The sequence below is a fragment of the Hypanus sabinus genome, chromosome 11 (assembly GCF_030144855.1).
Source record: "Hypanus sabinus isolate sHypSab1 chromosome 11, sHypSab1.hap1, whole genome shotgun sequence".
Lineage (NCBI taxonomy): Eukaryota > Metazoa > Chordata > Chondrichthyes > Myliobatiformes > Dasyatidae > Hypanus > Hypanus sabinus.
The window spans coordinates 50,164,560-50,191,608 of record NC_082716.1 but is presented as its reverse complement, the minus strand read 5'-3'; the positions used below and the strand labels follow the sequence as shown (position 1 = coordinate 50,191,608).

Below are 27,049 nucleotides of genomic sequence, written 5' to 3'. Positions count from 1 at the left end.
CACTATCAAGTTTGTCAACTTTCCCGACTAAGGCCTTCAATATGTTAGTTTCACTTTAACTTTGTTACTTGTGCATCTCTCACTGCGTACTTTACACTGTCAGTCACGTATCCCTGTGCTCGCATCCGTGACTCTCTCTCTCTCTCTCTCTCTTCCTTCCTCCAGGTTCTGTCATCTTGTGACTCTCAGTGCAGTTGGTGATATTCACTGACATTCAGGTTTGTACTTGTCAGCAATTTGTGTGTCTGTACAACAACATATCAAATACATAAAGGTATGCACTGAGAGGTGGAGTTAACTTGTATATTCACTTTACAAAGGAAGCAGTAAATCAATACACATGGGGAAGTTACCAGTCAATAATTAGTGCTGAGGGCAGTCATTGTCCTAAAAGAAATAGAGAGGTTGAAATGTTCATGATTATTCAGGGCATGAAAGGCAACGGGGAGAAGGCAGAAGAATGGGGTTGACGAGGAAATGGATCAGCCTTGATGAAATGGTGAGCAGATTCAACTGGCCAAATAGACTAATTCTGCTTCTGTGCCTTATGCTCTTATGGTGCTTCTAAAATTCATTGGGACATTTTTGCAGGAAGTTTTGCTAGCACTGTGCTGGGTGTGTGGGTGTGTTTAAGCTAGATTTGCAGGGAGATGGGAACCAGAGCATCAGAACAGATATTGGAGTGGTTGTGAGAAAAAATATGTTGTTAAACCTCAATATAACTTTGGAATCAAAATGTCTAGCATTGTGCGACTAATGTTCTGAGCTGAGTAATGTAGGCAAGGTGGATAAACTCGGGGCATGGATCAGCTTGTGGAATTATGCCATTGTAGGAATTAGTGAGGCTTGGTTGCAGGAGAGACAGCTCAAAGTTTAGGAGTTCCATTGTCTTAGTTCATGATAGATCAGGAGGGTTACGGGGAAGGGGTGGCATTACTAGTCAGAGAAAACGTCATGGCTGTACTCAGTCAGGACAGACAGGAAAGCTTGTCCAGTGAGGTTTTAATGGGTAGAACTGAGGAATAAGAAAGGTATGACCATGTTAATGAGATTATATTATATATATACCATTCATCAGTCCATGGTGTGGGGGGGGGGGGCGGTTAGAGGAGCAAATTTGTATGGATTTTTGCATCTGTATTTACCTGGGAGACAGAGTCTATAGATGTGAGGCAATACAGCAGTGAGGTCATGAATCATATACAGATTACAGAGGCGGGGGTGTTTGCTGTCTAGAGGCAATTTAGAATGGCTAAATCCCCAGGGACTGACAATGGACCCTGTGAGAGGCTAATGCAGAAATTGCAAGTGCCATAGCAGGGGTATTTATAACAGCCTTAGCTATGGGTGGTATGCTGGAGGATTGGAAGATAGCTAATGTTTAAGAAAGGCTCTGAGAATAAGCCAGGAAATTATAGGCCAGTAGCCTAACATCAGTAGTGGAAAAATCATTGGTATTCTAAGGGACAGGATATATCAGTATTTAGATAGCTAGGGACTGATTAGGGATAGTCAACATGGCTTGTGTGTGGCAAGTCGTATCTAACTAATCTTACAGAGTTTGTTGAGAAAGTTACCTGGAAAGTTGGTGATGATAAGGCAGAAGATCTCGATTCTACTCTCATATTAACCCTCAATGTGACAGATGTCACTCAGAAGTTGCTTCATTGACCCACATGTTTTGGTCATGTCCCACCTTATATAATTATTGGAAGGACATATTTGCTATCATTTCCTCAGTTTGGAATATTGATTTACAACCCCATTTTATCACTGCAATTTTTGGTACACCAAATGAGGATGGTAATCGGTTTTCCCCTTCAATTAGACGAATGATCGCCTTTGCAACCCTAATGGCCAGAAGGTCTATATTACAAAATTGGAAAGAAGTAAACCCTCCTACCACGTTCCAGTGGTTCTCTCAAACTATTTCTTGTTTGAGCTTAGAAAAAATTAGAAGTACTATTTTTGACCCACCAATTAAATTTGAAGAAACTTGGGGACCGTTTATTCGACATTTTCATATGAGTTAATTTGACCTCTTCCGGACCTTTTCTCTTTTTATCCTTGTTCTGGTATGGAGTTCCGGAGTTCTTGACACTTTCATGTACATATAAACTATTATTATTGCCCATGTTAGTCTAGGTTTATTTTTTTTCCTATATATATTTTTTCTTGTATTTTTTTTCTTTCTTTTAGTGATTATTCTTTTTCATGTATAATCAATATAGGTTTGACTGATTATTGTATGATGTTTTTTTTGCTGATATTTTAATAAGATATTGATATCTTATTACTAATTTAACTTCAAGCCTAATGTATTTACAACCTATTCATTATTATGTTATGTTATTTTTTTATATATGAAACTCAATAAAAAGATTGAAAAAGAAAGAAAGATAAGGCAGAAGATATTGTCTACATGGGCTTTACCAAGGCCTTAGAAAAGGATCTTCATTGGAGCTTGATCAAGAAGTTTCAGTCACTTGGCATTCAAGATGAGATAGTAAATTGGATTAGACAATGGCTTCATGGCAGAAGTAAAAGAGTTCTTGTAGATTGGTTGCCTCTCTGACTGGAGGTCTGTGTCTAGTAGTGTGCCACAGGGATCAGTGTTCAATCCATTGTTGTTTGTCATCTATATCAATGATCTGGATGATAATATGTCAATCTTGATCAGTAAATTTGAGGGTGTAAATAAGATTGAAAGAGTGCAGAGCAAATTTACAATGATATTGCCCAGACTTGTGGAAAGGTTGAATAGGTTAGGCATTTATTTACTATAAAGTAAAGATTGAGGGGAGTTCTGATGGAGGTATACAAAATTATGAGAGGTATAGATGGAGTTAAGGCTTTTTCCATGGAGGTTGCATGAGGCTTGAACTGGAGGGCATGGGTTGACTGTGAAAGGTGAAATGTTTATGGGGAACAGCTTGAGAAGGAGAGGATTCATGGGCTTTTTCAGTTTTCAGTTTTTCAGTTGGGCCAACCAATTGGGAGTGGAGGAGCTGAAGATAGCCGGTCAGCTAGCGCACTATAAAAGAAGTTAGTCTAGCAAAGCGGCCATCATCGTAGCGGCCATCGTTGGAGTGGACTGAGTCAGAGTGGGATGGCTTTGGCTCAACAAGCTTCTGCGTGAACAGGCAGAGGTGAGGGTAGGTTCTGGTAAGTTGTTTTTTTCTCATTCGATTTCTTTTTTAACTAGTAAGTTCAGAGACAATGCCAGGCAGGATGTTGGAATGCTCCTCTTGCAGGATGTGGGAAGTCAGGGAAACCTCCAGTCTCCCTGACAACGACACCTGCAGGAAGTGCATCCAGCTGCAGCTCCGAACAAACCACATTAGGGAACTGGAGCAGGAGCTGGATGACCTCCGGATCATTCGGGAGAATGAGGAGTTTATAGATAGTAGTTTCAGGGAGGTAGCTATGCCAAAGGAACAGGGCACCGGTAATTGGGTTACCATCAGGTGAGGAAAGGGGAAAGGCAGAGCAGGGCTCCCCTGTGGACATTCCCCTCAACAACAAATATACTGATTTGGATACTGTTGGAGGGCATGACTTACCTGGGACAAGCTGCGGCAGCCGGATCTCTGGCACTGAGTCTGGTTCTGCAGTGCAGTAGGGAGGGGGGAAGAAGAAGAGAGCAAAAGTGATAGGGGTCTCAATAGTTAGAGGTACAGACAAAAGATTTTGTGGTCGTGACAGAGACTCCCGGATGGTTTGTTGCCTCCCGGGTGCCAGCGTCAGGGATGTCTCTGATCGCATGCACAGCCAGAGGGTGTGGGAGGGTGAGCAGCCAGATGTCATGGGACACATCAGTACCAATGACGTAGGAAGAAAGAATAAGGAGGTCCTGAGGAATGAGTATAGAGAGTTTGGTGGAAAGTAAAAAAGCAGGACCTCGAGGATAGTAATCTCAGAATTGCTACCTGTGCCATGTGCCAGTGAGGGTAAGAGTAGGATGCTCTGGAGGATGAACACTTGGCTGAGGAACTGGTGTAGGGGGCAGGGTTTCAGTTTTCAGGATCATTGGTACCTCTTCTGGGGCAGGTGGGACCTGTGCAAGAGAGACGGGTTACACCTGAACTACAGGGGGGACCAATATCCTTGCAGGGAGGTTTGCTAGTGCTAATGGGGAGGGTTTAAACTAGAGTTGCAGGGGATGCGATCCAGAGCAGATAGTGGAGCGGGGGTGAAAATAAAGGATGTTAGAAGTTCATGCAAAGTCACAAATAGAAGGTTTGTGTGTGATGGTAATAATCTTCTGAGGTATGTCTATTTCAATGCGAGGAGTATTGTGGGAAAGACAGACGAGCTGAGGGCGTGGATTGACACATGTAATTATGACATTATAGTCATTAGTGAAACTTGGCTACAGGAGGGGCAGGACTGGCAGCTTAATGTTCCAGGGTTCCAATGTTTCAGATGTGATAGAGGCAGAGGGATGAAGGGTGGGGAGCTGGCATTGCTAGTCAGGAAAAAATGTTACAGCAGTGCGCAGGCAGGACAGATTAGAAGGCTTGTCTACTGAGGCCATATGGGTGGAGCTGAGAAACAGGAAAGGTATGATCACATTAATGGGGTTGTATTATAGACTACCCAATAGTCAGAGAGAATTGGAGGAGCAAATCTGCAGAGAGATAACAGACAACTGCAGGAAACATGAAGTTGTGATAGTAGGGGATTTTAATTTTCCACATATTGATTGGGACTCCCATACTGTTAAAGGTCTAGACGGGTTAGACTATGTAAAATGTGTTTAGGAAAGTTTTCAAAATCAATATATAGAGGTACTGACCAGAGAGGATGCAATATTAGATCTCATATTAGGAAACGAGTTAGGACAAGTGCCGGAAGTGGGTGTAGGGGAACACATTGGGTCTAGTGATCATAACGCCATTAGTTTCAACTTGGTCATGGTTAAAGATAGATCCGGTCCTCGGGTTGAGGTTCTAAACTGGAAAAAGGCCAAATTTGAAGAAATGAGAAAGGATCTAAAAAGCGTGGATTAGGACAGGTTGTTCTCTGGCAAGGATGCGATTGGTAAGTGGGAAGCCTTCAAAGGAGAAATTTTGAGAGTGCAGAGTTTGTATGTTCCTGTCAGGATTAAAGTGAATAAGAATAAGGAACCTTGGTTTTCAGGGGATATTGGAAATTTGCTAAAGAGGCGAAAAAGAGATGTATGACAAGTATAGGCAACAAGGAGCAAATAAGGTGCTTGATGAGTATAAAATGTGCAAGAAAATACTTAAGAAATAAATCAGGAGGGCTAAAAGAAGACATGAGGTTGCTTTGGCAGTCAAGGTGAAGGATAATCCAAAGAGCTTCTACAAATATATTAAGAACAAAAGGATAGTAAGGGATAAATCAAGACGTACAAAAAGGCTGGATGAACTCAGCAGGTCAGACAGCATCCGTTGAAAGGAGCAGTCAACGTTTCGGGCTGAGACCCTTTGTCAGGATTAAAGAAGGAGGGGGCAGGGGCCCTATAAAGAAGGGGGAGGGTGGAAGGTGCCAGGTGAAAAACCAATCAGAGGAAAGATCAAGGGGTGGGGGAGGGGAAGCAGGGAGGGAATAGGCAGGAGAGCTGAAGAAGGAATCTAAGGGGAAAGCACTATGAGTAGTAGAAGAAGGCAGAATCATGAGCGAGGTGATAGGCAGCTAGAAGAGGAGACAGAGTGAAGGTGGGATGGGGAAAGGGAGAGGGAGGGAATTACTGGAAGTTGGGGAATTCGATGTTCATACCAAGGGGCTGGAGACTACCCAGACGGTATATGAGGTGTTGCTCCCCCAACCTGAGTTTGGCATTGTGGCAGTAGAGGAGGCCATGTATGGACATATCCGAATGGAACTGTGAAGCAGAGTTGAAGTGGGTGTAAACCGGGAGGTCCTGTCTATTGTGGCGGACGGAGCGTAGGTGCTCGACGAAGCGGTCCCCCAATCTGCATCAGGTCTCGCCGATGTAGAGGAGGTTGCACCGGGAGCACCGGATGCAATAGATTACCCCAACAGACTCACAAGTGAAGTGTTGCCTCACCTGGAAGGACTGTTTGGGGCCCTGAATGATGGTAAGAGAGGAGGTGTAGGGACAGGTGTAGCACTATCGCTTGCAGGGATAAGTGCCAGGTGGGAGATCTGTGGGGAGGGACGCATGGACCAGGCAGTCGCAGAGGGAACAATCGCTGCGAATAGCAGAGAGGGGTAGAGAGGGAAAGATGTCCTTAGTGGTGGGGACCTGTTGAAGGTGGCGGAAGTTGCAGAGGATAATATGCATTATTATTATGATCCATAGCCTGGTGGGGTGATAGGTGAGGACAAGGGGAACACGATCCCTGGTGTGGTGACGGGAGGATGGGTTGAGGGCTGAAGTGCAGGAAATGGAGGAGATGCGGGTGAGGGCATCATTGATGACAGCAGAAGGGAATCCATGATTCTTAAAGAAAGAGGACATTTGGGATGTCCTGAAATGGAAAGCCTCATCCTTGGAGCAGATGTGGCGGAGATGAAGGAACAGGGAATAGGGAATAGAATTTTTGCATTTGGCAGGGTGGGAAGAGGTATAATCAAGGTAGTTATGGGAGTCAGTGGGAGTTAAGGCATCTTCAATGATGCCCTCACCTGCATCTCCTCCATTTCCCACACTTCAGCCCTCACCCCATCCTCCCGTCACCACAACAGGGACCGTGTTCCCCTTGTCCTCAACTATCACCCCACCAGCCTCCAGATCCAGCATATTATCCTCCGCAACTTCTGCCACCTTCAACAGGACCCCACCACAAAGCACATCTTTCCCTCTCTACCCCTCGCTGCTTTTCGCAGGGATCATTCCCTCCCCACAGATCTCCCACTTGGCACTTATCCCTGCAAGCATAAGTGCTACATCTATCCCTACACCTCCTCTCTTGCCATCATTCAGGGCTCCAAACAATCCTTCCAGGTGAGGCAACACTTCACTTGTGAGTCTGTTGGGGTAATCTATTGCATCCGCGCGGCCTCCTCTATATCGGCAAGACCCGACACAGATTGGGGGACCGCTTCATCGAGTACCTACACTCCATCCGCCACAACAGAAAGGATCTCCCGGTTGCCTCTCACTTCAACACTCCTTCAGATTCCCATTCGGATATGTCCATACATGGCCTCCTCTAATGCCATGATGAGGCCAACCTCAGGTTGGAGGAGCAACACCTCATATACCATCTGGGTAGTCTCCAGCCCCTAGGTATGAACATTGAATTCTCCAACTTCCGGTAATTCCCTCCCTCTCCCTTCCCCCATCCCACCTTCAATCTGTCTCCTCTTCCAGTTGCCTATCACCTCTCTCATGATTCTGCCTTCTTCTAGTACCCATAGTGCTTTCCCCTTAGATTCCTTCTTCACCTCTCCTGCCTATCCCCTCCCTGCTTCCCCCTCCCCACCCCTTGATCTTTCCTCTGATTGGTTTTTCACCTGGCACATTCCACCCTCCCCCTTCTTTACAGGGCCCCCGCCCCCTCCTTCTTTAGTCCTGACGAAGGGCCTCGGCCCGAAACATTGACTGCTGCTTTCAACGGATGCTGCCTGAACTGCTGAGTTCATCCAGCCTTTTTGTACATCTTGATTTGACCACTGCATCTGCAGTGTACTTTGTGTTTAGTAAGGGATAAAATTGGTCCTCTTGAAGATCAGAGTGGTCGACTATGTATGGAACCAAAAGAAATGGGGGAGATCTTAAATGGGTTTTTTGCATCTGTATTTACTAAGGAAACTGGCAAGGAGACTATGGAAATAAGGCAAATAAGTAGTGAGGTCGTGGAACCTATACAGATTGAAGAGGAGGAGGTGCTTGCTGTCTTGAGGCAAATCAGAGTAGATAAATCCCCAGGACCTGACAGAATATTCTCTTGGTCCTTGAAGGAGACTAGTGTTGAAATTGCAGGGGCCCTGGCAGATATATTTAAAATGTCGGTATCTACAGGTGAAGTGCCGGAGGATTGGTGCTCATGTTGTTCTGTTGTTTAAAAAAGGCTCTAAAAGTAATCCAGGAAATTATAGGCCAGTAAATTTGACATCAGTAGTAGGTAAATTATTGGAAGGAGTACTAAGAGATAGGATCTACAGGTATTTGGTTAGCAGGGACTTATTAGGGAGAGTCAACATGGTCATGTTCATGTTCATGGTCATGTTCATGTTCATGTTCATGGTCATGTTTAACCAATCTATTAGAGTTTTTCGAGGAGGTTACCAGGAAAGTGGATGAAGGGAAGGCAGTGGATGTTGTCTACATGGACTTCAGTAAGGCCTTTGACAAGGTCCCGCATGGGAGGTTAGTTAGGATGATTCAGTCGTTAGGTATACATGGTGAGGTAGTAAATTAGATTAGACATTGGCTCAATAGGAGAAGCCAGTGAGTGGTAGTGGAGGATTGCTTCCCTGAGTAGAGGCCTGTGACTAGCGGTGTGCTAAAGGGATCAGTGCTGGGTCCATTGTTATTTGTCATCTATATCAATGATCTGGATGATAATATGGTAAATTAGATCAGCAAATTTGCTGATGATACAAAGATTGGAGGTGTAGTGGACAGTGAGGAAGGGTTTCAAAGCTTGCAGAGGGTTTTGGACCAGTTGGAAAAATGGGCTGGCAAATGGCAGATGGAGTTTAATGCGGACAAGTGTGAGGTATTGCACTATGGAAGGTCAAACCAAGGTAGAACATACAAGGTAAATGGTAGGACACTGAGGAGTGCAGTAGAACAGAGGGATCTGGGAATACAAATACATAATACCCTAAAACTGGCATCACAGGTAGATAGGGTCGTAAAGAGAGCTTTTGGCACACTGGCCTTTATAAATCAAAGTATTGAGTTATAAGGGTTGGAATGCTATGGTGTATAAGACATTGTTGAGGCCGAATTTAGAGTATTGTGTGCCGTTTTGGTCACCTAATTACAGGAAGGATATTAGTAAGGTTGAAAGAGTGCAGAGAAGGCTTACAAGGATGCTGCCGGCACTTGAGAAACTGAGTTACAGAGAAAGGTTGAATAGGTTAGGTCTTTATTCACTGAAGCGTAGAAGAATGAGGGAAGATTTGACAGAGGTGTATAAAATAATGATGGGTATAGATAGAGTGAATGCAAGCAGGCTTTTTCCACTGAGGCTAGGGGAGAAAAAAACCAGAGAACATGGGTTGAGGGTGAAAAGGGAAAAGTTTAAAAGGAACATTAGGGGGGGGGCTTCTTCACACAGAGAGTGGTGGGAGTGTGGAATGAACTGCCAGTTGAAGCGGTAAATGTGGGCTCACTTTTAACACATTGGAAAAACTTGGACAGGTATATGGATGAGAGGTGTATGGAGGGATATGGTCCAGGTGCAGGTCAGTGGGACTAGGCAGAAAAATGGTTTGGCACAGCCAAGAAGGGCCAAAAGGCCTGTTTCTGTGCTGTAATGTTCTATGGTTCTCACAAAAGGGGGAATCTCTTCACTCAGAGGGTGGTGAGAGTGTGGAACAAGATGTCAGCACAATTTGTAGATGCAGGGTTGATTTCAACATTTTAGGAGAAATTTGGATAGGAACATGGGTGAAAGGGGTGTGGAAGGCTATTGTCTGTGTGTAAGTTAATGGGACTAGGCAGCTTAATGATTTTGCAGTAGCTAGATGGGCCAATGGGCCTTCTTCTGTGCTGTGCTCTTCCATTACTTCATAAAACTATAACTATGACCCACTTCCTGTTATCTCTAATCTCATTACGTCTCCATTTCTTGTGGTCTCTTTAAACTTAATGTGACTTGTCTTCCGTGTCTCTTTAAACTCGCATGGTTTACTGGAAGAATGTGATTGTACAACTCCGTGACATGTAATGAAAAACAATTAATAGCAGGTTGAAGTATTTATAGTTGCAATATCCAACAAATCAGATAATCAATCAGTTGTGCACCACCAAAGCCCCAAGGGTGCCACATCGTTTATACTTGGATTTCCATAAAATTTATGATAAGGTGTTACTGCATAAGATAAAACAGCATGGTGCTGTGGGCAATACGGGATTGAAAAGAGGAGTGGTTAAAGGAAAATTAGGATAAATATGTCATTTTCATCTTGTTAATCCGTAACTATTGATGCTGCAGGGATCAGTGCTAGGTCTTCAGCTGTTTGCAATTAATGACATTGAAGAAAGGACTGAGTATACAGCAGCCAAATGTTCTAATGTACAATGATAGGAGGAGAATAAAAAAACTGAAAAGTGTTGAGTTTGTTATTGAGGGTTAGTGCAGAGCACACAAGGACACCAGCATGCAGGATACTCAACACAGTATGTGAACACTTCTCATGTGGGAGCGGCTAACTGAGTGGTATAGGAAAAATGCTATTAGTTACCACCACATCTACCCTTCTTGAAAAAAAGAAAAACCAGGTATATATTTCTTGTCTATACAATTGAATTGAAATTATTGTCACTGAAATTGACTGATTCAGTTCACTTTACCCATAGCATGTAACTTACTTAACTTATATAATATAAAAAAGAATTTCCAACATTATAACTGTCTTTCTCTTTATTTTTTAATGATCTCTCAATCTCTTTGTTTTCCACCTTTTTTCAAAAAATCCTGTTTTTTAGGAAAAGTCAAATTTTGTAAAATGCTTTCAACATTAGAATTCTTTTTAAGAAACACTAAATCTAGAAGAGGTCAGGGTGGAGTACCTGAAAACACTGGCAAAGTGAAAGGATCATTCTGCCTCTTTGACAGTATTACAAGTTGCTTGTGATCTGTTTCAAGTAGGAATTTAGTGCCTAAGAAGTAGCAGCTGAAGCAGGCACAAGCTCACACAAGAGCTCACAAAACGCTGTTCAGTAGGAGTCATTGCTCTTGGTGCACTTGACACTGGTTTCCATACGTGACACCTTGTCATAGAAAAGCAGCATCTCCCAACACCCAGCTCATGCTCTTTTCTCGCTGCTGCTATCAGGTAGAAGTTACAAGTACCTCAGGACTTGCACCACCAGGTTCCAGAACAGATCCTACCCCTGAACTATTAGGTTCTTGAATAAAAGGGATTAACTACATTAACTTAAGGACTTTTTTATTTTGTTATTTCATACTCATTATTTGTTGCTATTTATTTATATCTGCATTTACACAGCTTGGTGTTCATTGATCCCGTTTACAGTTACTGTTCTATATAGATTTGCTAAGAATGCCGGAGAAAAAGAATCCAGGGTTGTATGTGGTGATATGTATGTACTCTGATAATAAATTTTACTTGGAGCTTTGAACTTCAGACCACTGCTGCAGTATTGCATGAGCACTCCCCCCTAGAAGAGGCATCTGCTACGACCTTAGCTGCTTTGTTCAGATCAAAGAAGCCAATGTTAGTGGAGTGATAAGCTCTACTTTAAGTGATGAGAATGACTTCTCCCATGGTGTGTCCCAGGTCCAGATGTTTCTCTGACAGAGGGCATGTAGTGGCTTTGTTTACTCTGCCAAATCTAGAATGAACTTTCCCAGCTTATTTACCAGGCCAAGGAAGCTGCAGATCTCTGATACATTAATAGGTTGTTCCACGTTCCGATCTCCAGCTAGCTTGTCTGAATTTAGTTGCACTCCCTCTGAGCATAGTTGGTGACCTAAGAACTTCACCTTCGACTTTGTAAATTTACATTTCTTTTTGTTCAGGGTGATTGCAGCCTGTTTCAGTCTCTCCAAGGCTGCTTCCAGTCTTTTGTCATGCTCCTCACTTGATGAGGCATCTGTGTGGCAGACTATCCATGCAGTCCCTCCAAAATTTAGTTCATCCTCTTATGAAAGACTTTATGGGCTGAAGAGATGCCAAAAGAGGGTCTCTTGGAAGAGTAGCATCCATATGGTGTGATAAACATTGTAAACTTCTGTGACTCAGAAGCAAAACACATCTACCAGAACTCTGAGCTTGTATCTAGTTTGGTTGAAGAACTTTGCTCCACCCAGCATACCCAATGTATGCTCAACAGGGTGCAAACCAGTTCGTTGGTCCATTCACTCTAGTTGTAATGTCAAGCACTTCTATTCTCTCAAGTTCAGCTTTGACTTTTTTCATCAGTGGTGAAAAAACACATCACATCTTGCTGTGGTCAAATAGTAAGGCATCATTCCTGGCCTCAGATGAATAAGGTACTCTTATTACATTGCCCCCAGGCCTGTGTACTTCTCCTGCCACTGAGCATTGTTTAGCAAGTCCAACCCTGCAATGATGTTCAGCTTCTCGATGACATGTCATCCCAGTAGTAGTGAGGAGAGATTCTGAACAACATGGACTTCCTCTTTTAACTGTTTCTTATTTTTATGGATGGAAGTAGCAAGCATTCCTTTCACACTAAGCTTATGTTTCCCATGACAATGTTCTTTGTTAAGTATAGTGTAATGCCTGTTTTCTTTGTCAGATCTGTGAACATACATTCAGGGATGCTTATGGCATCTGCTTCAGTGTCCATTTTGAACATCACTGCATTATTTTGCAACTGAACCATGGTACACCGGCCTTGTCTATTTGAATCTAGAGCCCCAAGGAAAGCTCTCTCTTTCTCTAAATCATGGTCTTCTTTGACCTCCTGAAGAACTGTCTTTGAGTAGCTCTGTTTGATGAACCCTCCGTTCTGTACAGGTTCGAGCTTTACCTCAGCATAATTTTTGTGCCTGAGTTCTGCCTGTTGTTGATGAACATTCTCACTCAGCCTGACTATAGTAATAGCTCTCTACAGTCTGAGATTTGCCTGCAATTGAAGTCGCTCTGATAATTTGGTGTCTGGTAGCCCAATAACGTCCTCTCTCTTAAGAGCTCATCTCTCAGGTTTCCATATGCACAGTGTATACAATGTTGTGATGAAGTAATTTACCTTTCATCTAGCTTCAGTTTTCTTGAGTTGAACTTTGCCCTCTTTTGAATTTAAACTTTTCAGGAGTTTAGGCATCTGTTCTCTAAAAGTTAGCAGACTTCTGGTTTAAGATGGCATTACTGAAGGGGAATGATAACTCACTGATAGTTTGAAAGCAAGAAATTCTACTAAAACATTACTAATCTCACCTTTTCTCAAGTAAATTGTAATAAACTATCACTGCAAACATTGAAGAAGTGAGTAAAGGCAAAGGGAGGGATGAGCTGTGCTGGTGCATTACAAAATTAACACAGATGGAGTTGGTGAGTGATTCAGAGAGGAGAAGTCAAGGCAGAGGAGTTTTGATGCCCATCCAACTAACCTGGGTGTGAGGTTGGAACACTCTAAACACCGAACTGATTTGGGGAGTGTGTGAACTCCTCTTTGGTGGGAGGGGCTAACTGAGTGGCATAGGAATAACAGAATACCACAACAGAAAAATAGGTGAAGGTGAGTGATCAAGAAATTGGCAGAAAAAGTACTTTATAGGAAAATGTTGTGTTATTCTTTTCGTAAGGAAAAAATAAATAATTATTTAAATGAATGCAGTGAGACTATAATGTATTGTAATAGGATCTGGTGATCTTAGTACACTTACGATTGGTAACCAACAACTTGCACTGCACCTTTGAGGGATCTATGGATGTGAACTCAAATGTCTCTCTGTTCCACCACACTGTTAGGAGTCCTGCCATTAATCTTGTATTCTGCCTTCAAGTTCTTGATCTTCCAAAGTGAATCACTTTACACTTTTCCAGATTGAACTCCATGAATCACTTCTCAAACCAGCTCTGCATCCTATATCTCACTGTAATCTATGGCTACCCTCACCATCCACAACACCGCTGACCTTCATGCCATTTGCAAACTTACTAACCCACCCTTCCACTTTCTCATCCAGTCATCTATAAAATTCACAAAGCGCAGAATAAGAGAATGCCTATTGTGAAGAATGTGGTAATTGGTTCTCTGAGTGACATGAGTCTTTGAGGTTCCTCCTTCCAGAGAGCCCGAGATGGCAGATTATTCGTTATTTACAAACGTTGTATTTACAAGGGAGTTGCGAGCGAGAGAGCAGAAAAGTAGCGTTGAGTAGTGGGCGGCATGCTTCAGTGAGCTACGATTTTACTGAGCATGCTCGAGTGCCAGGTTGGCCTATTCCTGCACTTACTTATAATCAAAGAAAGTAGAGACTAATCATTCGGCGTCTGGTAAAGTAACATTTAAATGCTGCAGATCGACGCCGTTAGGTTAGAGCTTTATTTTTAAGTCACTTTCCACGGTATTTTCTCGCGCTCTGTTTAAAGGTTTAGACTCTAAATCTTTGTAGAAGCTGGATGGAAGGGGGAGCCTGTGTTTTGAATGTCGCGTTTGCTGAGAGTCGCTCGAGGTTTGGCCGTGCCGAGACACTGTAGTCGCGCTGGCCGCCGTCTCCATCTTCTAGCGGCTCGGGGGCAACAGGACGCCAATAGAACTGGGAGCTGTGGCTTCACTTCCTCCCGTAACACCAGTAGGCAGGCCTGCCGGCCCTCGAGAGTCTTCGGTCTCCGGGTAAGATGCCCATTGCCTGGAGTTCCAGGTGCGGAGAAAGCAGTGGTGGGAAACGCCGCCCCCTCACCCTTCACTGGGCGGCTGTTGCTGTCAGAGCGAAGGGGAACCACTGCGGGTGGAGCAAACCGACGCATGCCCCAGATGTTCGGTCCGTGGAGCATCTCCGCCCTCTGTCTCAATGCCAGCTTATTCCCATAATTCAGCATCATGCCATTGTGCTTCCAAAACATAACTTGTGGGGGTAGATGCGCAATGAAGTAACTTAATATCGGGCTTCTTTTTCTGCACGGGACTGTTCCAAGTTTACATGAGTCATCTCAGTGCTAGTACGATTCGGTTGCATAGTTCAGTTATCCATCCAATAAACTCCTCTGTGTGTTTATAAAGCCATTTTATTACACAATTCAAAAATTCATTCTATTTTCTAAACTGTAGTGTAAGATATCACTGAGATTGTAACAAATGATATCACTCATTACCAAAAAACTCCATTCTTACACTTTGGAATTGTTGGCAAGAGTCTGATTAAATCCTTGCTGAAAGTGAGGAAGTTTGCTGTTTTGCCTTTTTATAAGAACATAATAGAAATAGGAGTATAAATGACTTGATCCTTATTTTGATACTGAAACTTTGGTTTTAGACATCCAGCTGGTGGAAATGCCAACCTGAAACCCACTGAACTTTGTGAATTTCATTGATTACTGCTTGCTCTTGGAAATGTTGGAATAAAATTGAGTTTATTGTTAAATACAAAGATATGATGCATAGGTGTAATGGAAAAAAAAACTTACTTGAGGCAGCATCACAGGCATTCCCAAGATAAACAGAAACTATAACCAGTTTTTACCAGAAGAAGCAAAGCCCATTTTGGTGCAAAGTGATCAAAGCGGTCATCGCGTGGTTGTGATTAGGGTTGTGCTAGGTTGTTCAAGAGTTAAATGGTTGAAGAAAAAAATAATTGTGCTTGGGCAAGGGGATGTGGGCCTTCAGATTTCTGTACCTCCTGCTTGATGGCAGTTGTGAGAAGATGGCACGGCTTGGATGGATGTTGATTTCTTAAGGGAGTGCCTCCAGTTGCTACTATCAATGGTGGGGAGGCTTGTGCATTGGACTGAGTTCACTATTCTCTGCAGCTTCTTGGATTTCCATGCAGTTGTCAAACCAGATCGTGATGTAACCAGTCAGGATACTTTCAACAGTACATATGTGGATGTTCATTGGTAAACTGAGTCTCCTTCACCTCCTAAGAAAGTAAAGATGCTGGCAAGCCCTCCTTGTAATAGTATCTATGTGCTGATCCTTAATCTTGGGTGACATAGGAGACTTCCAGAAACTCCCGATACAACACTTGCACTAGTTCCCCTTCATTAATTCAGTTAATGATAACCCTAAACTATATTCAAACACATTCAAAAAAAGATTATATCAGTTTCATAAATTCATGTTGACTGCACAATCTCATTATTTCCTTATTGCTCTGTTATCATTTACCTTTTTTAGCCATTTTCTTTTAACATCAGAACATAAAGAACAGGATCAGATGTTGTGTAATTGACCACTTAAGACTGTTCCACCATCCAGTCAGATCACAGCTTCGCTGAGCTTGGTCTGGGCCAACACTCTTGAATTCTGATCCATACCTTTGGCTCCCTTGTAGTTAGATATCTGTTACTTCTTTGACTAGATTTGTTGACTCTGCCTCCACACATAGAGAATTCCAGTACTACTGGAATAAAGATCTAGTATACAATTCATTTTGCCAACATGGCTGAACCATAATGCCATAGATTACTTCTTGAGTTTATGTGCCTAAAAATGACCATTATGTCATTTAAAAAATAACCATTTCTTATCTACTGTCATTATTTTTTATGTATCCATTCTACCATAATCATTTTATACATCTTACTTTTATAATTTACTTTGTTTACATTTAAGACTTTGGTTTTGGATTCATCTACATTAGTATCAGCGTTATTGTAAAAAAATTCTCCAGTTGTGTCACTCCCTCCTAAAGGTTCCAGAAATACAAAATGTAATTACTTCTTCTCAGTGCACAATACTTAGCTCAAGGTAGCTTTATGCCTTGTTGATTGACATATTAATCTAGAAAATCAATTTGTTTGTATTTCATGAATTCATTTCCATTTTATATATGCTAATTTGGACAGAATATTCAGATTTAGGTTGAAAATAGCTTACAATTTCTCAGTTTTCCTGACAATTCCAGTACAATTTGCTTAATTACATCAACAACAAATTTCATTTCATGTTGCAGCTTCAATGTGTAAATGCTCACATGCTACTTTAGAAAAATGTAACCAGACAAAATCAACCTGGAATTGACTACAAGTTTGGTCAGAGATCACACTTTAGGAAGGGGTAGGTGGGAAGGTGTCCCATTGTTTTGAGTATGGATGATTGGAATTTGGAGTTGGTTTATCGTTGTCACATAAGTTGAGGTACAGTGAAAAGCTTGTCTTCACTACTGTTCCCACAGATAGTTTATTACACAGTGCATCGAGGTAGTGTGAGGTAAAACAATAACAGAATGCAGGATAATGCCACAGAAAAAGTGCAGTGCAAGTAGATATAACAAGGTAGATAGTGAGATCAAGAATGTATGTAAATGTACCAAGGAACCATTTAGTAATCTTTTAACAACGAGGTATAAGCACTATTTGAGCCTAGTGGTATGTGCTTTCAGGCTTTTGTATCTTCTGCATGATGGAGGAGAGGAGAAGAGCGAATGTCCAGGGTGAGTGGCTCTTTGAATATGTTGGCCGTTTTACTGAGGCAGTGAGAAGTATTGACAGAGTCCACTGAGGGGAAGCTGGTTTCCATGATGTCTTGAGTGTTTTGTAGGCATGCACAGAGCAGTTGCCATGCCTAGCTGTGATGCATCCAGATAGGATGCTTTCAATTTGCATCAATAAAAATTGGTAAGCGTCTATTGTGACGTGCCATATTTCTTTAGCCTCCTGAGAAAGTAGAGGCCTTGGTGAGCTTTCTTGGCTATGGCATCTACATGGTTGGACCAGGACAGGCTGTTTTTGAAAGCATTATTGATGGTACAAATAATTTTGGCAGTGCACCATAGTTTTAAAATAATTATAGAAAAAGATAAGACAGATCCACAGGATAAAATCCTGAACTGGAGCTGGACCAACTTTGGGAGTGTACAGCAGGCTCTAACTGGGGTTGACTGGGTGACTATTTAAAGGCAAAGGAATAGTTGGCAAATTGGAGACTTTTAAAACAATCATATCAAGAATCCAGGGGTAGCATGTTCCCTGTTAAGGTGAAGAGGAGACAGACCAAGTTCAGGGAACCCTGGTTGATGAGAGAGATTGAGGCTTGAGTAATCTCCAAAAAAGTTAGTAGGAGCAGTCAATACATTTTGCATGCCACAGTTCCCAAGGAGACATTGGATTACAAATAATTGTCATGAAATTTGGCACATAATTAGTTAGGGTTAAGTGGACTAACCATAGTGTAAGTGGGCAGTGTTGGAGAGGGGAGTTGAGGCTTTGGATCATCAAAGCTTAAGAGAGGGGTAGACCATAGGTAGATTTTTTCATTGTTTATTTTTCTTTCTTATTGTACATTTAGAGCATTGGGGATGCCAGGCAGGATAGTGGAATCCTCCTCTTGTGGGATGTGGGAAGGCAGGAACTCCAGTGTCCCTGACAACTATGCCAGCAAAAAGCGCATCCAACTGCAACTTCGAACAGATCATGTTAAGGAGTTGGAGCTGGAACTGGATGAACTCCGGATATTTGGGAGGCTGAGTGGTTGATAGACAGGACATATGGGAAGGTAGTTACATCCAAGGTGCTGGACACCTAATATTGTCAACAGTTTTGGGCCCCGTATCTCAGAAAGGATGTATTGTCATTAGAGAGAGTCCAGAGGGGTTTGCGAAGGTGATGAGGAGAAAATGTTTCCTGTGGTGGGGTATCCAGAACTAGAGGGCACAACCTCAAAATTGAGGGGTGACCTTTTAGAACAGAGGTAAGGAAGATTTTTTTTTCAGCCAGAGAGTGGTGAATCTGTGGAATGCTCTGCTACAGACTGGTGGAGGTCAAGCCCGTAGGTATATTTAAGGTGGACGTTGATAGTTTCCTGATTAGTCAGGGCATCAAATAATATGGTGTATATGGGTTGAGTGGGATCTGGGATCAGCCATAATGGAATAGTGGAGCAGACTTGATGGGCTGAATTGCCTAGTTCTGCTCCTATGTTTTATGGACACAGGTAACTGCGTGACCATCAGGAGAGGGAATGGGGATAGACAGCTAGTGCAGGGTACCCTCTGGCTGTTCCCTTGAACAACAGTATACATCTTTGGATGCTGTTGTGAAGGAAGCCACAGGAGTGAGGTTTTTCACACTGTCTGCTTCTGGTTTAGAAGGGAAGTGGGGAGAGAAGAGCCAAGCTGCAGAGGTAGGAGATCTGTCGGTTAGGGGAACAGAACTAAGGTTCTATGAATGAGATGAGATTCCTGGATGGTTTTTTGCTTCCTGTGTGCCAGGGTCAGGAACACCTCGGACTGAGTCCACGGCATTCTTAAAGTGGGAGGGTGAGCAGCCAGAGGTTGTGGTCCACATCGGTGCCAATGTCATGGATAGGAATAATGAAACCAGAGGATATGGCTTAAGGGTGAAAGGGGACAAGTTTAAAGCGAAAATTAGGAGGGATTTCTTCACACAGTGGTGGGAATGTGGAATGAGCTGCCAGGTGAAATGTTAAATGCGGGCTCATTTTTAACATTTAAGAAAAACTTGGACAGGTACATGGATTAGAGGTATATGGAGGGATATGGGCCAGGTGCAGGTCAGTGGGACTAGGCAGAAAAATGGTTCGGCACAGTCAAGAAGGGCCAAAAGGCCTGCTTCTGTGCTGTAATGTTCTATGGTTCTATGACATCCTGCAAAGTGAGTTCAAGGACAGGACAGGAAAGGAGTGGAGGGTTATGGGCTGAGTGCGGGTAGGTGGGACTAGGTGAGATTAAGGGTTCGGCACGGACTAGGAGGGCCAAAATGGCCTGTTTCCGTGCTGTGATTGTTATATGGTTATATGGTTATAAGTGTTTAGGTGCTAAGTTAAAGGACAGGATCTCCAGAGTTGTCATCTCAGGATTACTACCCATGCCGCATGTGAGAGGCCAGAAATAGGAATAGCATACAGTTTAACACATGACTAAGGAATTGGTGCAGGAGGGAGCACTTTACATTTTTGGATCATTGGGCTCTCTTTTAGAGAAGGTGGGACCTGTACAGGATGGTCAGTTTGCACTTGAAATGGATGAGGGATGAATACCCCAGTAGGAAGGTTTGCTCGTGCTGCATTGGTGGGTTAAACTAGAGTTGCAGGGGGGTGGAAACCAGAGTGCCAGAGCAGATAGCGGAGAGGTTGTGGAGAAAGATGCTTTAAGCCTATGTACAAAGTCAAGAATCAAAAGATCTAGCATGGTGGGACTAAAGTTCTGAGCTATCTATATTTCAGTCCAAGGAGTATTGTAGGAAAGGTGGATGAACTTCGGGCATGGATCAATGTGTGGAATTATAACTTTGTAGCTATTAACAAGACTTGGTTGCAGAAGGGCCAGAACTGGCAGTTCAGTTTCCCGGGGTTCTGTTGTTTTAGACATGATAGAGAGGAAGGGATTAAAGGTGGAGGGATGATATTACTTAGTCAGGGAAAATGTCACAGCAGTACTCAGTCAGGGTAGACTGGAAACCTCGCCTAGCGATGTTTTTTAGGTAGAACTGGGGAATAAAGATGTTTACGACCACGTTAATGGGATTATGTTACAGACCACATAGAAGAGCAGATTTGTAGAGTGATCCCAGACTGTTGCAGGAAACATAAAGTTGTGATAGTAGTGATTTTAACTTTCCACATATTGACTAGGACTCCCTTACTGTAAAACAGATGTATGGGAAAGAGTTTGTCAAGTGTGTTCAGGAAAATTTCCTTAATCAGTACATAGAAGTCCCAACTAGAGAGTGTGTGATACTAGTTCTCCCATTAGGGAATGAGACTGGGAAGATGACAGAAGTTTGTATAGGGGAATACTTTGTATAAGACCATAAGATGATGGCTGGTTCTTCACTTGTGAAGATCAGGAGGGAACTTTATCGCTGTAGAACTTTTTTTCCTGTCTGTGCTGCCTAGGTTTATAGTGAAGATCAGTGCGCGCTCTTTAGGCTGGGGGATGTTGCAAGCTGCGACAACTACAAGGCTGTAGTTTGAGCATCAAGAGTTGTCCTTCTCCTAGACAGACTGCCTGGCAAGGCCAATGAGTCACACCTACCCAGTTTGGAATCAGAGTTCTTCCTCTAGGCTGGTACCAACCAAGGCTAATGAGCCCAGCCTGTTTGCTCAGTTATACCATTGGACACTTGGTCCTGCTGTGACATAGCAAACTCACTAAGATCAGGGATGCTGTGTGAAGGCTTTACTGTGGGCACAGTAGTGTAGGAAAGGCCATATGCGAGTGACTTCCTGCATGGCAAGCCAAACAGTGGTCCTGCGGCAATCACTGCACCTGGAAAGGAGAGGCTGTGGGAGATGCTTCACCTTCCGTTAAGTAAGCAGGATGTCCAGCTCAGAACTCACCCATCCCCGAGATCAAGTACTTGAAGAGTATAAGGAATGAAAGAAATTTAAGAAAATCAGGAGTGCTAAAAGAACACAGGAGGTTGTATGAACAGCAAATGTGAAGGAGAATCTAAGGGGTTCTACAGATATATTAAAAATGAATGGATAACAAGGGAAGAAGTTAGTCCTTGGAAAGAACAGGGTGATAATCTGAATATGAAGCTGAAAGAGATGTTTGAGATCTTGTATGTTTTCTTTGCATTTGTATTTACTCGGGAGATGGACACAGTCTATAGAAGTGAGACAATGTTGCCCTGAGGTCATGGACCCTATATAAATTACAGAGGAGGAGGTGTTTAATGTCTAGAGGCAAATCAGGGCAGATAAATCCCCAGTGGCCTGACAAGGTGTTCCCTCAGACCCTGGGAAGACTAGTGCAAAAATTGCTGGGGCCTTGGCAGAGATATTTAAATTATCCTTAGCCATGGGTAAGGAGCCGGAGGGTTGGAGGATAGCTAATGTTCTGTTGTTTAGTAAAGGCTCTAAGAATAAGCCAGGAATTTATAAGCCATTGGACTGACATGACATTGGTTGTGGGAGGGTGACTGGAAAGTATTCTAAGGGACCAGATATACAGTGCCTATAAAAAGCATTCCCCCACCCCTGGAAGTTTTTATGTTTTATGAATTACAGTGGATTTCATTTGGGTTTTTTTTGACACTAATCAACAGAAAATGACTCTTTCATGTCAAAGTGAAAACAGATTCCCCTAAATTAATTACAAATATAAAATGCAAAATAATTGATTGCATAAATGTTTACCCCTTTTAATACGATCCACTAAATCATCTCTGGTGCAGCCAATTAGTTTTAGAAGTCTCATAATTAGTTAAATGGAGATCACTGTGTGTAGTCAACAATTGATTGTAGTAAAAATACACCTGTATCTGGAAGGTCCACCTGTTGGTGTGTCAGTATCGTGGCAAAAACTACACCATGAAGACAAAAGAACACTCCAAAGTAACTTTGTGAAAAGGTTATTGAAAAGCACAAGTTAGGGATACAAGAAAAATTTCAAGTCACTGAACATCCCTTGGTGTACAGTTAAGTCAATTGTCAAGAAATGGAACGAATATAGCACTGCTGTAAATCTGCAGAGCAGGTTGTCCTCAAAAACTGAGTGACCGTGCAAGAAGAGGACTAGTGAGGGAGGTCATCAAGAGACCTGTGATAACGCTGGAGGAGTTACAAGCCTCAGTGGCTGAGATGGGAGAGACTGCACAAACACCTGTTGCCTGGGAGCTTTATGGGAAAGTAGCAAAGAGGAAGCTACTGTTCAAAAAACTTCACATGAAATCTCAGCTGGAGTTTGCCAGAAGACATATGGGAGACTCTGAAGTCAGCTGGAAGAAGGTTCTATGGTCTCATGAAACCAAAATTGAGCTTTTTGGCCATTAGGCCAAACACCGCACATCATTAAAAACACAACATCCCTACCATGAAGCATGGTGGTGGCTGCTTCATGCTGTGGGGATGCTTTACTACAGCAAGCCTTGGAAGGCTTGTGAAGGTAGAGGATGAAATGAATGTAGCAAAATAAAGGGAAATCCTGGATGAAAATGTAATGCAGATTTTGGAGAAGAGTTGTTTTCCAGCAAGACACTGACCCCAAGCATAAAGACAAAGGCTACACAGAAATTGCTTAAAACAATGTTAATGTCCTGGAGTGGCTAAGTCAGAGTCCAGACCTCAATCCAATTGAGAATTTGTGGCTGGACTTGAAAACGGCTGTTAACTTATGATCCCCAAGCAATCTGACGAAGTTTCAACAGTTTTGTAAAGAAGAATGGTGAAAAATTGCAGTGTCCAGATGTACAAAGCTGATAGGAACCTATCCACACAGACTCATAGGCTGCCAAAGGCATACCTACTAAATACTGACTTGAATGGTGTGAATACTTATGCAATCAATTATTTTGTGTTTTATGTTTATAATTAGATCACTTTGTAGAGATCTGTTTTCATTTTGACACAGAAGAATATTTTTCTGTTGAACAGTGTCACAAAAGCCAAATAAATCCACTGTGATTCAATGATGTAAAACAATGAAACAAAACCTTCCAAGGGGGATGTGAATACGCTTTATAGGCACTGTATAAGTAATTGGAAATATAGGGACTGTTTAGGGATTGTCAACATGGCTTTGTGCCAGTCTTGTAGTGTTTTTCCAGGAAAGTTGATGAAGGCAAGGTTGTTGATGTTATCTACATGGACTTTAACAAGGCCTTTGACAAGGTTCTGCATGGGAGGTTAGTCTAGAAGGTTTAGTTGTCTGCCATTCAAGGTGAGATAGTAAATTGGTTTAAGCATTGGCTTTGCAGAAGAAGCCAGAGAGGTCTTGTAAGATGGTTGTCTGTCTGACTGGAGGCCTTTGACTAGTGGTGTGTCACAGGGATTGGTGCTAGGTCAGGTCAGTTGTTTGTCATCCATAGCAGTAATCTTGATAATAATGTAGTAAACTTGATCAGCACCTTTGCAGATGACACTAAGATAAGGGGAGTAGTGGACAGCGAGGAAGACTATCAAAGCTAACAGTGGGATCTGGACCAGCCGTAGAAATGGGCAGAAAAATGGCAGATGAAATTTAATGCAGACAAGTGTGAGGTATAGCACTTTGGGAGGACCAACTAGGGTAGATCTTACACAGTGAGTGGTAGGGCACTGAATAGTGCAGTAGAACAGAGGTATCTGGGAATACAGATCCATAATTCCTTGAAAGTGGTGTCACAAGTAAGTAAGGTCGTAAGTAAAGCTTTTGACACATGGGCCTTCATAAGTCAATGCATTGTCCCATGATTAGGCCAGGATTATATCTGGGGTTGCTGGGCAGTGTGGCTCAGGGCCGGAAGGGCCTATTCTATGCTGTAGCTCAATAAGTAAATAAAATATTGAGTACAGGAGTTAGGATGCTATGTTGAAATTGTATTATATGTATAAGACAATGGTGAGGCCTAATTTGGAGTATTCTGTGTAGGTTTAGTCACCTACCTATAGGAAAGATGTAAATGAGGTATAATAAAGGGAACTTCTTCTCTCAGAGGATGGTAAGAGTGTGGAACGAGCTACCAGTGCAGGTTGTGGTTGTGGGGTTGATTTCAACATTTCAGAGAAATTTGGATAGATCCATGGATGGGAAGGGTACAGAGGGCTATGGTTAGTGTGCAGGATGATGGGACTAGGCGGATTAATGGTTTGGCACATACTAGGTGGGCCAAAGGGCTTGTTTCTGTGCTGTACAGTTCTATGACTGTGGCTCTAATATCTTTAGACTGCTAGTTACAAATGAATATATTAGTGGATATAAAAAAATCGAACAAGCTTAAGAGGAAAATCTGGAGGGTAAAAAGAGGGTATGAAATTGATTTGGCAGGCAGCGTTAAGAATGATTCTAGGAGGTTCTTCAGTTATGTTCATGTAAAAAGGGTGTTCAGGGTAAGAAGACAAGATCCTTTTAAAGACCCTCAGGGCTGGCTATTTGTGGAGACAGGAGATAACTGAGATTTTTGATGTCTATATCTCTTTGGTGTTTACGAAGCAGAATATAACGGATGCCAAAGAAATGAGAGGAAAAATAGCGAGGTCTTGGATCGTATGCATATTAAGGCAAAGGTGCTATTTGTAACGTTGAAGTGCAGTAAGGTTGGTACATCTTCAGGGCCTGACCAAGTGCATCCCCAGACCTTATGGAAGCCTGGGAAAGAAATTGCAGAACCCTTGTATAGATATTTGTTTTGTTAGCCTCTGATGAAGTTACAAAAGACTGGAGGTTAATGTAGCTCTGTTGTCCAAAAAGTATAGCAAGGTCAGGTGAGTGAACTACAAGCTGATGAGCTTGACTTTTGTTGTAGCCAAGTTACTGGAGGGAATTCTGAGGAACAGGATCTGCCATCACTGAGATAGTCAAGGCTTGATTGCAGGAAAGCAGCATCCATCATCAGGAACCCATATCACCAGGTCATGCTCTCTTCTCGCTGCTGCCATCAGGAAGAAGGTACATGAGCATCAGGACTTGCACTACCAGGTTCAGACACAGCTATTACCCCTTAACCATAAGGTGCTTGAACCAGTGGGGATGTGGGCGACTTCACTTGTCCCATCACTGAATTATTCTCACAACCTATGGACTCATTTTCAAGCTTTCTTCATCTTATGTTCACAATGTATATTGCTTATTTATTATTATTATTATTATTATTGTTATTTCACTTTTGTCTTTGCTTATTTTGTTGTCTTTTGTACATCGTTTGACCAACATGTTGGGTGCAATCTTTAATTAATTTTGTTATGGCTTTTGGATTTAATAAGTATGCCTGCAAGGAAACAAATCTCAGAATTGTATATGGTGACATGTATATACTTTAGTAATAAATTTACTTTGAACTTTGAATAATTGCCGTGGTTTTGTGTGTGTGAGGTTGTGTAGGATGAATTATTTGGGGGTTTTCAAAGAGAGAGTTAAGGGGATAGATGAAGTTAGGGTAGTGGATGTTGTCTGTATGAACTTTAGTAAGGCCTTTGATAAGGTCCAGCATGGTAGGTTGATCTGGGAAGTTAGGTCACAATGGTTTTAAGCAGAGCTAGTGAGGTGGATTCAAAATTGGCTAAGAAAGAGATGATGATGCTGAAGTTTGATTCTCCAACTGGAGGCCTATGACTGGTGGATGTCCCAGGGGTCAGTATTGGGACCTCAGTTATTCATAATTTATGTAAATGATTTGGATATAGCTAAGCATGGAATTATTATTGTTTGCCAATGATATTAAATTACGGGTCTTGTTGAGAGTAAAGCCAAGTATAATAAATTGCAAAGGGATCTTGATAAGTTGGAGAGATGGACTGAGGAATGACCAATGGATTTCAACTTAGTCACTTAGTGTGTGGTGATGCATTTTGGACAGTCAAACTAGGGTAGGACTTGTAAATGGCTGTGCGTTGATGTGTTTTTCAATAGAGGGACCTGGGAGTATAAATGCACAGTGTGTTGAATGGCTGTGCAATAAACAGGTATTGAAGAAGGTAGTTCAATTAGAGCAGAAGAGTTTCAGAGCAGTGACGTTATGTTGCAGATACAGTATTGTTGGTGAGGCTGCACTTGGAATACTGTGAACAGTTTTGATCACCCTTTTATAGAAAAGATATTGTCAAACCAGAGAGATGCAGAAGTGAGTTATGGAATCACTTAAGTGCTGAGGTGAGTGAAATTATCCACTCTGGTTCAGGAGTGTAATAACTTCTTGGACCTGGTGAATTGGAACCTAAGGCTCCTGTACCAACTTATTAATGCAGTAGCAAGAGAAGAGCACAGCCTGGGTGGGGAGGGGTGTGGTCCTTGATCATACTTGTAGATGTGCTCAGTGGTGGGGAGAGCTTTGTCTGTGTTGGACTGGACTGTATCCACCAGGTTTTTTAGCCTTTGCCATTCTTGGGCCAAAAGCAGGCAACTTGGACTAGAATGGAGGATGCTGTGGTTGGCAAAGACCAGTTGGGTCAAAGGGCCTGTTTCCATCTGTATTACTCAATGACAGAAGCAAGCAGAGTTCTCAATAGATTATAAGGTTAAAGATAACAAGTTATCGTCATGTAAGCATGAATGGCAGAGTTTTAACTTGGAAGGATTAATGTCCCAAGCTAATTTTGCTCTTTGCATAAAGGAAGGATGGGTTTATGCTGCTGAAAAAGATGGATAGATGTAATAGATGTAGAAAACAGATAGATGTAAATAGATGAAGTGTACTTTCTGGAGGATTGAAGGATGGCGTCTAGTCAGGGAAGTTTTAAGATAGTTCAAACTAGAAATGAGTATGGGTATAAATAAGTTTTTTAGCAGCACGTGACAAGAATCAGAGGTAGAAGTAGAAATGATTATTATGTTTGGATGCTTTTCTGAGTGAGTTGATTTTTATTTGAAATGTAGTTTCTGCTTCAGCCTTATGTTTCAATTTG

General features: G+C 42.3%; 1 protein-coding gene across 4 annotated transcripts in view; it reads left to right on the top strand.

Moving 5' to 3' along the window:
* The first annotated feature begins 10,592 nt into the window (after positions 1-10,592).
* The window catches only part of LOC132401940 (uncharacterized), a 71,907-nt gene continuing 55,450 nt past the window's right edge, over positions 10,593-27,049 (top strand). For 2 of the 4 annotated variants that reach the window (XM_059984312.1, XM_059984309.1), the window contains exon 1: positions 14,147-14,440. The gene's annotated coding sequence lies outside the window, so the exon portion shown is untranslated. The other 2 variants (XM_059984311.1, XM_059984310.1) reach the window with 2 other exon arrangements.